Genomic DNA, 13624 nt, shown 5'->3' on the forward strand with positions numbered 1-13624 from the left:
GGGAGCTTAAAGCCCAGCCAGTGCCACCCCCTGCCCTGGGCAGGGACACCTCCCACCAGCCCAGGTTGCTCCAAGCCCCGGCCAACCTGGCCTTGAACCCCTCCAGGGATGGGGCAGCCACAGCTTCTCTGGGCAACCTGGGCCAGGGGCTCACCACCCTCACAGCAAAGAATTTCTGCCTCAGATCTCATCTCAATCTCCCCTCTTCCAGTTTAAAGCCGTTCCCCCTGGTCCCATGGCTCCCCTCCCTGCTCCAGAGTCCCTCCCCAGCTTTCCTGGAGCCCCTTGAGGGACTGGAAGGGGCTGGAAGGTCTCCGCGGAGCCTTCTCTTCTCCAGGCTGAACCCCCCCAGCTCTCTCAGCCTGTCCCCACAGCAGAGGGGCTCCAGCCCTCCCAGCATCTCCGGGGCCTCCTCTGGCCCCGCTCCAACAGCTCCATGTCCTCGTTGTGCTGAGTGCCTTCCACACACATATATAAATAAAAATTCTATATTTCTATATATCCTCTTTCTAATCTATTCCTACGCTTAAAAGACAAAGTGCTTAATTAGTCCAACAAGCGATTTGCTGCAGGTTCCTGGCCGCGGGGGAGGGCAGTGATGTGCCACCCTTGGCAGCTCCCTGCCCGGCGTGCCCTCAGCCAGGGCCACGCGGGCGCCGCACGTACCCTAAATTAGGAAGGAGGAGAAGAGGTAGGAATGCAGGGAGCCATCCTTTTGGCTGCTGCAGTGCTAGCTCTCTGCAGAGCCCGCGCTCTGCCCAAGCCGCAGGTGCCTGCGGTCCCGCAGGTCCCCGGGGCAGCGGCTGCCGGGATGCTCCCGGCTCCGGCAAAGCCGGGCGTTAAACAGTTTCCCCATGGCCTCGCGGGTGCTGAGCGAGCTCGGCTTCCTCCCGGCAGACAGCCCCCATGCTGGTGCTGCTCTTTGTGTGTCTCGGCCGGGATCAGGCGTAGAGCTGCCGGAAACCCGCGCTAATTGGTACCAGACTCTAATGACCGGGGACCGATGCATCGGCAGCACAAATCCTGTCCTTTAGTCCTCGCCTCTTCGGCGGCATCCCTTGCTCACGACCCTCCTGCTGCCTGCTGCGGGCGAGTGGGAGGCGGGAACCAAGCCCTAAGCTGGACAAATCTCGCAGCTCTACGGACTAAGACCAGATTTAGATAAAAATCGGAACAAGCTGGGACGCAGACCCAGGAGTTAAGACAAATGTAAGACAAACCCTTTGAATCCAATTCCGACTTTCTCGTAAAGCTCCCACTGAACTCGACGGCTGTTTCGGACGGAGCATATGTTTCCCATTAGGTTTAATTGTTGTTGACGTTTCCGTACTCCTCGAGTCCAGGCAGGACCAGGTTTGGGGCGCATCCCCGGCCCCTCGTTAGGAACGAGCTCGTTGAGGATACAGACACGTACGGCCCCGCTGGGCCGATGTGCACATCACACCTTTCCCGCTCTGCTTTAGATCAACCCGCCTCGTGGGCTTTTTTTTTTTTTTTTTTTTTTTTAAGGCCATTTTAAAAATCACCATTGACAAAATTAAGTATTTGAGATTGGGGATGAAAGGAGAAATCTGCTCGACGGTTTAGGCCAGGCTCACCTCTGGGGTTGGGAGATTCACTCTTTGAACTGTAAGTGAACCATTCGGTGTTAGCGGGGTGCCTTAGCAGCTATTTTTATTCTAAACCTGGGCCCAAGCCTCCCCCATTTGGTCCTGGGGTAACTCTCGGCTTCGGGAGCGCTCCCCTGGCCCTGCAGCGCCGGCCGACGGCAGGGTCCGGCTCTGTGGTCAACGACTGCGTTTGGCCCCGGACCACAAGGATTTCTGAAAATTTACTTTGAACCTCCCTCCAGATTAGCAGGATGTAACTAAAGGGCATTTTGGCGTTTTACTGATTTCTACCCAAAAAAAAAAAAAACCCAAAAAAAAGACCGTTTTCCCTCGGGAATCGTGACAGTCAGCTGAAGGGCTGCTGAACAGCAGCGCCAGATACGCTGGTTCCCTCGAGAGAGAGATGTCAGTGGTCTGATATGCACAAAAAAAGACTTAAAAATGCTTCTTAAGTCGACGTAGAAGGACCACATGAAAATACTACTCAAGTTTGCCAACCATCTCCCCAAGGCAGATAATCGGTGCTGCCCACGCTGCCTGTGAGCGATGCTTTCCCTAACTCCGCCTTGCACGGCTTTTGGGGCTGTTTCCCTACTTTCTGCGTGCTCACCCTCTCCTGCAGCATCGCCGCCTCCATCCCCTCCTTTCCGTTCCCCATTTCCCCGCTTCCCTTTCCTTTTCTTTCCATCTTTCTCGGGGCACTTCTCCGTCCTCAGCTCACCGCTTCCACCTGCCTGCGCACCTCCCGCCCGCCGGCCATCGGCCCCGTTCCCCTCGCCGGGCTCTCCCTGCTGTCCTGCCTCCTGGGACAGCCCCCCACCCCCTGCCCTGGCCTGTACCAGCCCTTTCGCTTGGCTTTTGCGGTCAAGTTCAGGGCTCGGAGGCCGGGGTTGAAAGAAGGTGAGGCTTTTACAAACCCTTAAGTGACCCCACTGGCCACCCCCGGCCCCGCTTCACCCCAGCCCCCCCATCCCTGCAGCTATGGGGCATCTCTGAAGGAAACCACTCCTGCCCTTGCAACGCCGTGTTCTCCTGATATCCCAGCATCCTTCCCCAAATCCTCCCGCCTGGCCCGTGCCCCCCAGACCCATCTGACACCCCCTTACCCCATACGGGGTTCAGCTGGCCGAGCACCCCCCGTTCTCCCCATGCAAATTTCGGAACAAGTGGCGATCTTCTAGCCTGATGTCTTCCCTATTTTTCATTTCCTGAGTTGTTTTAAGAACTTGCACCTGTGTAATAACCGAATACCAGGTTAAAATTGATACCAGCCTTCCAGGAGGTTGCTTGACCCACCCTGGCTTTAAATGTGATCTTTGAATGGATAAATTTTAGACCTTAACACATATTTTCTCCCTTGGAAATATACCATGTGTTTCTGACATGTAGGAAAACACTACATAAAAATTCATAAGAAGTAAACCTGTGCCGCTATCAGACTTCCTTAAATGAGTATTTGCTCGTAAGTAACAGAAAAAGGAGACAGGGAGAGGGCAAAGGGATGGAGGAGGAGAGAGAAGGGGGTGATAACGCGCTGCGCATCCTCAAACCCCTTTTCCTCGCTGAGTCCCACTGGAGACGATGCGGTGGGAACGCAAGACCCCAGATGCGTTCACGAGGAAGTGAGTGGGCTGGAGAAGGCCCCCCGAAGGTGGTCCTCAAAAGGGACAATGAGGAATGCCGGCAGCCAGCCTTCCATGGCTGTGATCTGAGAGTGCTGCCGGCTCCGGCCCGAGAAAGCCCAGGATGCACGGACCCCACCAGCATCTCACGGTGCGAAAGCGACTGCGTGAAGTGGGAAACTCATCCCGTTTAACGAGAGGGGGCACGGATGGGGTGGATCTCACAGCTGTCCCCATGGCTTTGAGGCTGCTGCTGTGTGGAACCGGCAGGAAAAACCCGGGACCACACCGAAAATCTGGGGCTGCCCCGGGCATGGTCTGTGCCCGCCATCCCCGTGCCGGGGAGGAACATCCCGGGCAGGGCAGGGGGAAGCGGTTACTCACCCTCCCAACCCCACGACAGGACCCTGATATCCCCCCAGGGAGGCAGATGAAGAAACTTCCTTATTTTGCACTTTATTGTTTTTCTTTTCTATTTCCCGCCCCCCCCCCCCCTTAAAGAATGAGAACCAAAAGCCACGGGCGCTCTGCCGGGGCTGGCCAGCCCCAGCCGGCCCCAGCAGCCGCCCAGACAATACCCGGGGCTGTGGGAAAGGCGGCGGAGGAAGGAACCGGGGACCAGCCCCAGCCGCAGCGTCTGCCTCGGCTCCGCCAGCCCCACGGCCCTGCGACCCATCGCCCCGGCTCGGGGGGCAACCCATCGCCGCCGCTCTCCCGTAATCCAACCCGCGGTGCCAGAACCTGCCCGGATCCCCCAAAATGAACTCCGAAAGCCGCAGCCTGCCGCTTGGAGCAGATGCCAACTGGCCTTCTCCAAAGCAGGGCTGATGGAAGCCGGCGTAATCGGCTGTGTCTAGGAGACGTCTCGCCCCACCATCCATCTGATCCATTTACACCCAGTCCCCGCTGCTCGGAACACCAGAGCACGAAGCCCTGGCAGTAGGTCGCCAGATTTTTTGGCTCACCTCCATCACCAAGCCCCAGTTGGACTGGATCAGCCTATTTATATTTTAAAAAAAAAAAAAAAAAGAGCTAGAATTACTAAACACAAATTAGAAATAGTATGATATAATTTTCTCCTGCTAACAGCGCATCGGAGGGATGCGGGAAGATGCTTGCTCAATACGTAGGAAGGAATGTCTATGAGAAATTAGTCAGCAGCAGCAAAATGAATACACAGTTTTCTCAATAAAAGCTGACTGCTTATTTACCCATCTGGGATGAATTTATATGCTTTGTGCGGAGGAACGAGCAGCGAGGGTCTGATTGGAGCCTGCATTCCTATGCAATATGGCTAATTTGGCTTTCTGTAGTCGTTTGCCCTCGCCGTCCGAGCAGGAGCTTGAAGGTAGAGACGCTGCAGCAAAGCGACGATGAGGTTTTCATAAAAAATCAGAGGAATCGAGGGAGAAAGAAAGGTTTTGGTGAGGGCAACCAATTGCGACGCGTTTCACGAGGGGACTCTGCGCCGGCTGGTGGCCGTGGGGAGCTGCGAGGACGAGGCACTCGGCGAGGGATCGGGGTGTCCCGGGGGCTGCTCAAATGGGGAGAAAAGGTCCTAAACGCCCACACCCCTGAGCAGACATAAGCCAAGTCCTGACGCTGCCCTGTAAAAAACACCTGCTCCTTGCCCCGCTGGCTGCTCGTCCCCTCGCCCAAAAGCATCGCCGCGAAGCCTGGCAGGAGTAACCTAACCGGCGGCGCCGCGGGGAGAGGTAAGGCAGAAGGGGTCGGTGAAATCTTGGGCTTTGGGCTGTTATAGGAGTTCCTCTACGGAGAGATTTCACAGGCAATAAAAAAGGAAGGCTGGATGAGTTATCTGGAAGCAGAGACGGCGCTATTGGAAACCCTCTTCCGGTCTCCAGGCTAGTTTTCCAAACGCCCTAAAAACCCCAGTAAGGCTTTTATTTAAGAACAACTAAAGCAGGGCCATAACCAGGTGCACGTGTCACTTTTCGTCTCTACAAACAAGTTGGTTTGCTTCTTCACCGTTGTTCGGTGGTACTCCTCACCCACATCTCCCAGCCCTCCGGGGGAGCCTGCGTCTCGGTTCGCTCCAGCGTTAGTGCCGTGGCAAGTCATAACTTCCCTCCCTCCATCCGATCTTCGCCCTCTCAGCCCCAGGTAACTGCTTTGGATCCATTCGCCGACTATTCCCGGGACACGGGAACAGCATTTGAGGCGCTTGGATGTGCCCGGCCAGTATTTGGGCCATAAGGATGAATAACTGGCTGCAAAACCCCCAGGGTCGTCGGCAGATCCTCAGCTGGTGTAAGTTATCATACCTCCAGCCACTTCAAAGATTGTTGACTTCAATGAAGCTAAGACAATTTACAGCAAGTCGCAGATCTGCCTCTAATTACGCCGGCTCTGATGCTGTAATATCCTCAGCTTCCTCGAATCCGACTGACTTCCGACCCGCGGCATCAAACGGCCCCGGGGCCGGTACCCGGGAGGAAGGGCAGGGTGATGGGCAGGCTGGGGAAGGGCATCGGGCATTAGGGACAACCCAGCCCCACGCCGTCCCCGGATTCAGCTCCTTCCCAAGTCATGCTTTAAAAGCAATATTAATTTTTTAAAGTTTTTTGGTTTTGTTTTTTTTTTTTTTAAAAAGCATAACTCTTTTAATCCGAACCACATTTTTCGCGAGCGAGCCACTACATATTTGCTGTGTTGGGGTTTGGGGTTTCCCCCCCCCCCCCCCGTTGAAATCAATCCCTCCTGCCAGATCCTTTTCGGATGTCACTCACTGTAGCTCTCGCACCATTAAAACAAACTGACCGCCCCCCCCACCCCCTTCACAGTCGCACCCTCCCCAAAAAATCCCACCCCCTCCCCTAGGAAGAAGCTGGGGTTTTGTTGACGGGCCAAGTTTTTTTTTTCCCCAAGGATCATCATTAGCGTGAGAGCAGATAAACAGTCGGCGGAGGCAGGCCGGTAGCGTTTCTGGAGCTCAGGGCTCAGCCCCACGCCGCGGGATGGGGCAGGGATGGGGCGAGGGGCTTCCACCTCGGGTACCAACCTGCCTGCGGGGACGCGGAGGAGACAGGGACACACGGGGGGTGTGTGTGTGTCACAGAAGGGCTGGGAGCACTCCCCAGAGTCTCTCTAGAGGTTTAAGAGATCTCACTTATCCTTATCATTATGCTCCAAATCTGATAGTCTTATTTCTCCGCTGAAATAAGTTCAATTGACAGCAGATAAGTCTGGCTCAGCAGTCTTGCATTTCTGTTTCTGTTAATCTCTGATTAATTTTAATGGTCTTTCAGCCCCTTTTATTCCACATTATTCGGGACTTTCCCCATAATCTTTGCGTGTAAGCGTGGCTCCCTGGCCTTTAATCCACACCGATATTTTTGGCTTCCCTCGGCGCTTCCCCACCTTCCACCAAAGCTTTTGTCATCAGCTGCTCGTTTCATGGGGTTCTGCTCTTTTTTTTATTTTATTATTGGCGCTGCAGCGGTGTTAACAGAGAGTAGGAACTTAGGATGCTCGGGGGAAGCGAAGGCAGGACCCAGCTCGCCTCCCCCTCCCCGAAGCACTGCCTGGGGGTCACGGTCTGACCCGGCACATCCACCCCCGGCAGAGGGATCTCCCATGGCCTTGCACTAATCCCTTTGCAGCTGCAGCAAGGCCTGGCGGTAATCGCTAATGAGATGCAATTAGCGCTTAGCTGAGATGAAGGGCACCGCTGTATGGGGCTGCCGGGGCTGTGCATCCCCATGCCCCGCGGCGCCGACCCATCCCTGCCCGTGCTTTTCCCAGAGGAGCCATTGTTTTTCCCTATGCAGGCTCAGCGATCCACATGGAAAGCCGTTTTCTCTCCCGCTGCCCCGTATTGTATAATTCGCCCCAAATACATTGAACATCTCTTGACTTCAGCCTCCCCTCCACCCCCACGGATGGGCCGGGGGGCACGCACAGCCCGGAGGGACATTTCTCCCTCCGACAGCTCTAATTTCTAGGGAAAAAGGTCAAACTGAACTTGTTGGGCTTTGAAAGACCCCTCTGACCCCTGGTGAGCCTCCCCATCATCAGACGACGGGCGCCGGGGCTCGTGGCCAGTTGAGATGCAGTGCCCAGCATCCCTGGGGCTGGCTGGGCACCGCTGATAACCCAGCTCCATCCGCTCCGGGTGCTGCCGCCGGGAGGAGCGGATGGTGCCGGTGCCATTCCTGGGGAGGAGAACGGATCACCTCCACAATCAACGCCAGGCACAAACATGGCTTTCATATCTTATCGCTGGGTCAAACGCCACAGCTCAGGTCCCAAAGGCAAAACCATCACCCAGGGGCTGCACCGAGCATGGAGACAGGGATGCCCCTGAGCCCCATGACAGCACCAGGACACCCCGGTGATGGGCTTCACATACTGAGGCAGGAGCTCCGTCATCCTAAAGGGCACAGCATCACCCCCAGAATTACCCCCGGTGGGTCTGACGTATGGCTTCACCGTTACTGTAGGAGTAGGCTTGGATTTCTGCATCACGCCCCACGCGAGCGATGCTCGCCGACCCCTCCGTCCCTTAGAAAGCCCTGGGAAAAGCCAAGGGACACACCGGCAGCCAAGTGGGAAAATCCCACAACGCACAGCCAAAGCCTCTGTCTATTGAAATGCCATTCTTTCAGAGTTGTTTGGGGTTTTTGTTTTTTTTTAACCGATCCCCTCTCGTCTCCATAAACGCCTGGTCCCTGATCTCCGGTGATCCTCACGAGCCCCCTCAGCACCGCGGTCTGGAGGCCAGGCCAGAGGGTCAGCCCGGTCCTCCACGGCATGCCTGAGGAATTGCACTTCATTTTTACGTCGCACAAAACAGCCCCAACACTCTGCAAAAGCTAAATATCCTTTTCCACATCTGTATGGGCAAGACCGAGGATTTAGCTCGACTAGTCACCAATGTTTTCTGTCACTTTTTGGCCTGTTTATGCTGGGCACCCATGTGTACGCGTACCCAGAGCCCCCAGGACTTTAACTCTGCCTTCCAGGGCTCCCGTATTTGCCCTCACAGACCATTAAGCCCCAGCGGCTCGCTGGGATGCGGGGTCACAGGCGATGCCAGCCCACGCACTGGGCTCAAATTCAACCAAAAAAAAAAAAACCAAACCAAAAAAACCCAACAATGACACCTTGGAGGACGATGACAGGCAGCGCTACGGGGATGCTTCCCCGCCAGACTGGATGCTTCTGGTGTGAAGACCTTAATCACCGAAGCCTGAGCCCCTGCCGTTGCTGGTGGCACAGGACAAAAAGCCACGCGAAGTGTCCCCGCGGCACCGGGGCGTTCTGCAGCCCCAGAGCAACAGCTTGCAGGCTGCAACGCGCTACTTGGTGGGGGTTTCTTTTCCTCCTCTCTTTTTACAAATGCGATTTTTCTCTCGGGATTAGAGCGTCGTTAAGCCCCCCCCACAGCCCAGCGTGCCCTACATCGCCGGCACTGGCCCTTACTGCTCCTCGGGTAGCCAGGTCTGGGGTAGTGGCTGCTGCTCCTGCAGGGAGGACGGGGAGATGCCCGCCATCCTGCTGGCGACTGACCCTTCTGACAAAGTTTAAAAAAAATAACAATAAAAAAAAACCAACAAAACCCAAAACACCAGAAACGGCAGCAACAAACCAGCTCTGGCCTATTTCAGATGCTTTAATCCTCTTTCGACTTCTTTGAAGCGCAGGCTTACGGTTTATTCAGCGCATTTCAGTAAGTATCTGAGCGCTCCCCGGCACATCTGCACCCAAGTTCGCTTTGTGCCGCAGCCCCCGCCGCGCGGCGTCGGGCACGGGGACGCTTCCCCAGGCTTCTCTTCCAGGCAAATCCCAATGGAGTTTGCAGTGCTGCTTCCCCCAGTGCTCCTTTCCTCCCCCCTCCCGATGGAGGCACTGAATGTTTGACAACAGAAGAGTGTTGATCAATATTACGCTCTTGTTAAAAAAAAAAAAAAAAAAAGAAATCCTAACAAAATTAAGTTTTGGCTATTTTCAGAATAGAGAGCTGAGTCTGGGGGTGTCTCTGCCCCAGCTCGAGCCCCAGCATCTTCATCTCTCCATCACCAGCCCGTTCCCCACCGACGCCGGCGCTCGCCCACCCAGCTGCGCCGGGGAAGGGATTTAGAAGGCGGCTGCAGGATTTCTCTTATCAATAACAATATTGGCTTAGCAGAGTAAAGGAGATAAACGAGTCCTAGCTAAGGATCTACCCGAGGTATTTAGCGCTTCTGGAGGGATGCCCGGGCTCCGAGGACCCTAAAGCCCAGGCCAAGGGCTGCGTTAAACCCCGGGGCTCTGCCTCCTCCCCGGCAACCCCCCAGCCCGGCTTCACCTTCAGCGTCGCGGGTCCTCACGGAGACGCCGCCACCACAACACTCTCCTGGCTAACGAATGGGCACTACAGAAATACCACCGAGGTTTTCAGCCGCCCGGCAGCGTCGCGGGGAGGTTTCGCGGTCCTGCGGCCCCGCTGCGCCGCGCCAGGGACAGCTGACTACAATCTGATTAACACTAGATTACAACCGAGCGCGTTTTTAAGAGCTTAAAAGCAGCTCATGCTACAGAAATCTATCTGATCGTATAAGCAGCGGTATCTGAGAAAATCAGCGCTTAGAATCGAACAGAAAATTTTCGTCATTTCTTGCTAAAAGGGCTATTTACTGAAAGAGAAACTTTTCAGCCCATTTCACTTGGCATTGGTTTGTTTTTTGCAGAGACGCCAGCGGGTTGGGAAGGACTCGGAACCCCTCATCACCCTCCCGAGGAGATTCCTGGGTTATATGGGAGTATTTGGGGATAATGTTTTCATTGTTCACCAGCAAAGCTTCCAGGTTTGCCCCCACGGGGAATGGGAAAACGCTGGCAGCACTGCCGATCGCCGCATTGGATGGGAAATGGATTTTCCTGGGAAGGACGTTGTCCCAGCTGGCAGGTGGGCAGAGGTACCCCAAAACCCCCTCGTACCCAGGGAAGCACCCATTTGTTCTGCCCAGAAATGCCTCAAATGTGCTTCAACCCCGACAACTTCAGTGATGCTGGTACCGGCAGAAAGGAGGGAGAGAAACTCCTGAAGTCATTCCAAGAGTGTGCAGTCAGTGGTAGCTGGGTAAAATTAAACAATTAGGAGAAAAAACAGTGACTGGAGGTAAAGGAAACATCACTGACCTGAGGCTGGGTAGTCTCTGCCAGCACCTCGTCGCCTTGTCACCGAGCTGCCACACGTCCCCAGCCCATCCCAGGGCCACCGCACTGCTGGGCAAACACCAGCCTCGGGCAGCCGGTCTTCTGCCACCCCAACAGGCTTCCACCCTGCCTCTGTTCTTAAAAAACCAAATCACATGGCTTGCAAAGGACCTTGCCTCCAATTAACTGATTGATTGATTGATTGATTCTGTGACCACACCCAGGAACCACCCCTCCCATCACCCAGGGAGCCAAGCAGCTTTTATCCCCCACCTCTGCACATCCTGATGCTTCTGGTCTGGTTGTTTCCCCAGTGGCTTCACACAGTATCCCATCCCATCCCATCCCATCCCATCCCATCCCATCCCAGCGCTGGGGCCCGGTCTGGCCTGGGTGGCTGCCCTGGGCTTTCTCCCGCAGCACCCCCCTCCCACGGCTTTGGGCACCCCTGGGTTTTTTCCTAGCAGAAACACCGTGCGCGTGCCCGCGCGGCTATCTTCCACTGCCACCACCCTGCTTCCAGAGGCAATTTTCAAAACGAGCAGCCTGGGGACACCAGGTGACAGCTACCAATGGGCACTGCCACCACGAGGGCCGGTGGCCACCACCCTGGTGTGTGCCCTGGGCCTTTTCAGTGCCCGCTGAGCAAAGCCTGCCCGCGCCAAACACCGTCATTGCGCAGCGGTTTGGGGCACGGGACCCCGGGCTGCCTTGTCCTGCACTGGCCCCTGGGCTAACGCTGTGTGCCTTGGCTGGGTAGAGTGGGGCAGAGTTTGCCCAGCATGGCTTATAACCAGCTTCTGCTCCGAGGGGACAGATTTCCCCAGTCTGTCCCACCAGGAGCTCTGCAAAACCCTCTGAGGTTGCTGCCACTGCCCCGATGGCCACCAGAGCGGCACCTGTGGCCACTCACCCACTGGCCGGCAGGGGCTGAGTCCTCCTGGGCTGTGGGGGAGCTCAGGCAGAGGCATTGCATGCAAACTGATGCAGGACTTTTGCTCTTGCCCTGTTTTCTCTATTATTGCTCCTTTTTGGCATCAGAAAAACGCAGCCGTTGCGAAAGCCACCGCTGCACGGGTGGCCCGGCTCCCCGGGGATGTTCCCTCCGCGAGAGGAACTGCTCTGTAAATAGGACTACCCAAAACACCAGGTCTTTCTCCTAATCACAGGCAAGAAGCCGTGGCGATGTCTTGTCTTTTTTCGGTGATCTTTGAGACGCCGGCACGGAGCCGAGGGCCAGCCCGCTCGGCCTGGCGGTGCCATCTGCTCCCCATGGCGCTGGGTGACAGCCCCTGCTGTCCCCGGACCAGCCCCGCTCCTCTCCTCCTCCTCGAGCACGCCAACACCCATACCAAAGCCCAAAGGCTGTTTGCACCCTCCCCTTGCCCACGTGCCAAGCAGCATCTGCCAGCCATGCGGCGTCTGGGGGACGCCCTGAAGTAGGAGGTGAGTCTTAGCCACCGCGTTCTTCCCTCCAGGCCAGGAGGGCTTGTCTTCAGAGACGGTCCGTGCCACCAAATCGATGAGTGCTAGGGTTCAAATAAGCGTGGGGAGCTGCCAGCAGCAGGGCCAGGGCGTTTGGCATCCAGACGTAAAAGGACGACGCTGCGTGAAAGCCTTTGTGCCGGCGTGCCCCTCGTCGCGCCCCGGCGTGAGCAGGTTTCAGCTCTGAGAACCACAGCGGGAAGGAAACGAGAGCAGGGGAGCTGCATTTTAGCCTCAGCGTTGTTTTAAAAAAAAAAAAACACAACAAAACAAAACAAAAAAAAAACCCCAAACCTAAATGCCCAGAGAAAGTCAATACAGGGTGTTCACCTGAGGGCTCTTCTCGGGCTCGGATGGGGCTGAGGGTCCCCGTCCCCCCCATGTCCCCGTCTGTGTAACGCTGCCGGGCTCCCTGTCCGAGCCGAGAGGACGAGACGGTTTCATTCCCAGTGCTCCCACTGCGAAGATTTACAAGCTCAGGACACTTGAGATGTATTTACTGGCTACCAACATAACTGAGGAGTAATTGCATGGGGTATCAAGCCAACTTTCCTCGAGCTGTCGGCCACGGGACAGGGTGGGACGAATCCTCATCCAGACTCTATCTATAGAGGCAACAGAAGAATGAAACCCATTCTGTCACCCTTCAGCTCTTCTATTCTTTTTTGGAAGAAATTTGGAGACCCGTAGCTTTATTAGTAAACAAACAAACAAAAAAAAAAAAGCAAAGCCAAAACTCCTCATAAATGAATTACCAACTGAACGTCCTGTTGAAAGCCCTCTAAATGTGGCGTGTCTGAGCTGCTGTCAGTGGCCGAATCACAGAATGGTTTGGGTTGGGAGGGACCTTAAAGCCCACCCAGTGCCACCCCCTGCCCTGGGCAGGGACACCTCCCACCAGCCCAGGTTGCTCCAAGCCCCGGCCAACCTGGCCTTGAACCCCTCCAGGGATGGGGCAGCCACAGCTTCTCTGGGCAACCTGGGCCAGGGGCTCACCCCCCTCACAGCACAGAATTCCTTCCTCAGAGCTCATCTCAGTCTCCCCTCTTGCCATTTAAAACCTTTCCCCTTTGTCCCATGGCTCCCCTCCCTGCTCCAGAGTCCCTCCCCAGCTTTCCTGGAGCCCCTTGAGGGACTGGCAGGGGCTGGAAGGTCTCCGCGGAGCCTTCTCTTCTCCAGGCTGAACCCCCCCAGCTCTCTCAGCCTGTCCTCCCAGCAGAGGGGCTCCAGCCCTCCCAGCGTCTCCATCCCCTCTCTGCCCATCCCTGGGCTGGCAGAGCTGTGCCCGGTGCCCATCCCACCCGTGCGCCCGTCCCAGCCCTCGCAGCCCCTCGGGACACCCTCTCGGTAAAACACCTTTGGTTTCTGCAGGTGGAGAACTAACCCCTGAGCGCTGGTGAGCGGCCCTGGTGCCCAGGGGAAGATGCGGGCACTGGGTGGTGGCCGGGTGGCTGGTGCTGGGTTGCCCACACTGCCTCCTCCTCCTCCTCCATCCCTGCCCGCCCGGCTTCTCGCTCCAGCCGGGCTGTGCTGGGACCGATGGCAGCGGGGATGATGCTTCCTGGGCAGAGGAGGGCTGGCAGCACCCGGACGCACTGGGCAGGTGGCTCCGGTGGCATCTTCAGAGCAGGTAACGCAGGCAGAAAAGGGCAGGGGCTCCTGCTGGGTCCAGGCTCTCAGTGCTGGGAAGGAGAGGTCTGGTTGTGCTGGTTGCCGATGAAAAGCAGGGTGGTGGGCCCAGGGGTT

Source organism: Chroicocephalus ridibundus, chromosome Z (genome assembly GCF_963924245.1).
Source record: "Chroicocephalus ridibundus chromosome Z, bChrRid1.1, whole genome shotgun sequence".
In the NCBI taxonomy this organism is placed as follows: Eukaryota; Metazoa; Chordata; class Aves; order Charadriiformes; family Laridae; genus Chroicocephalus; species Chroicocephalus ridibundus.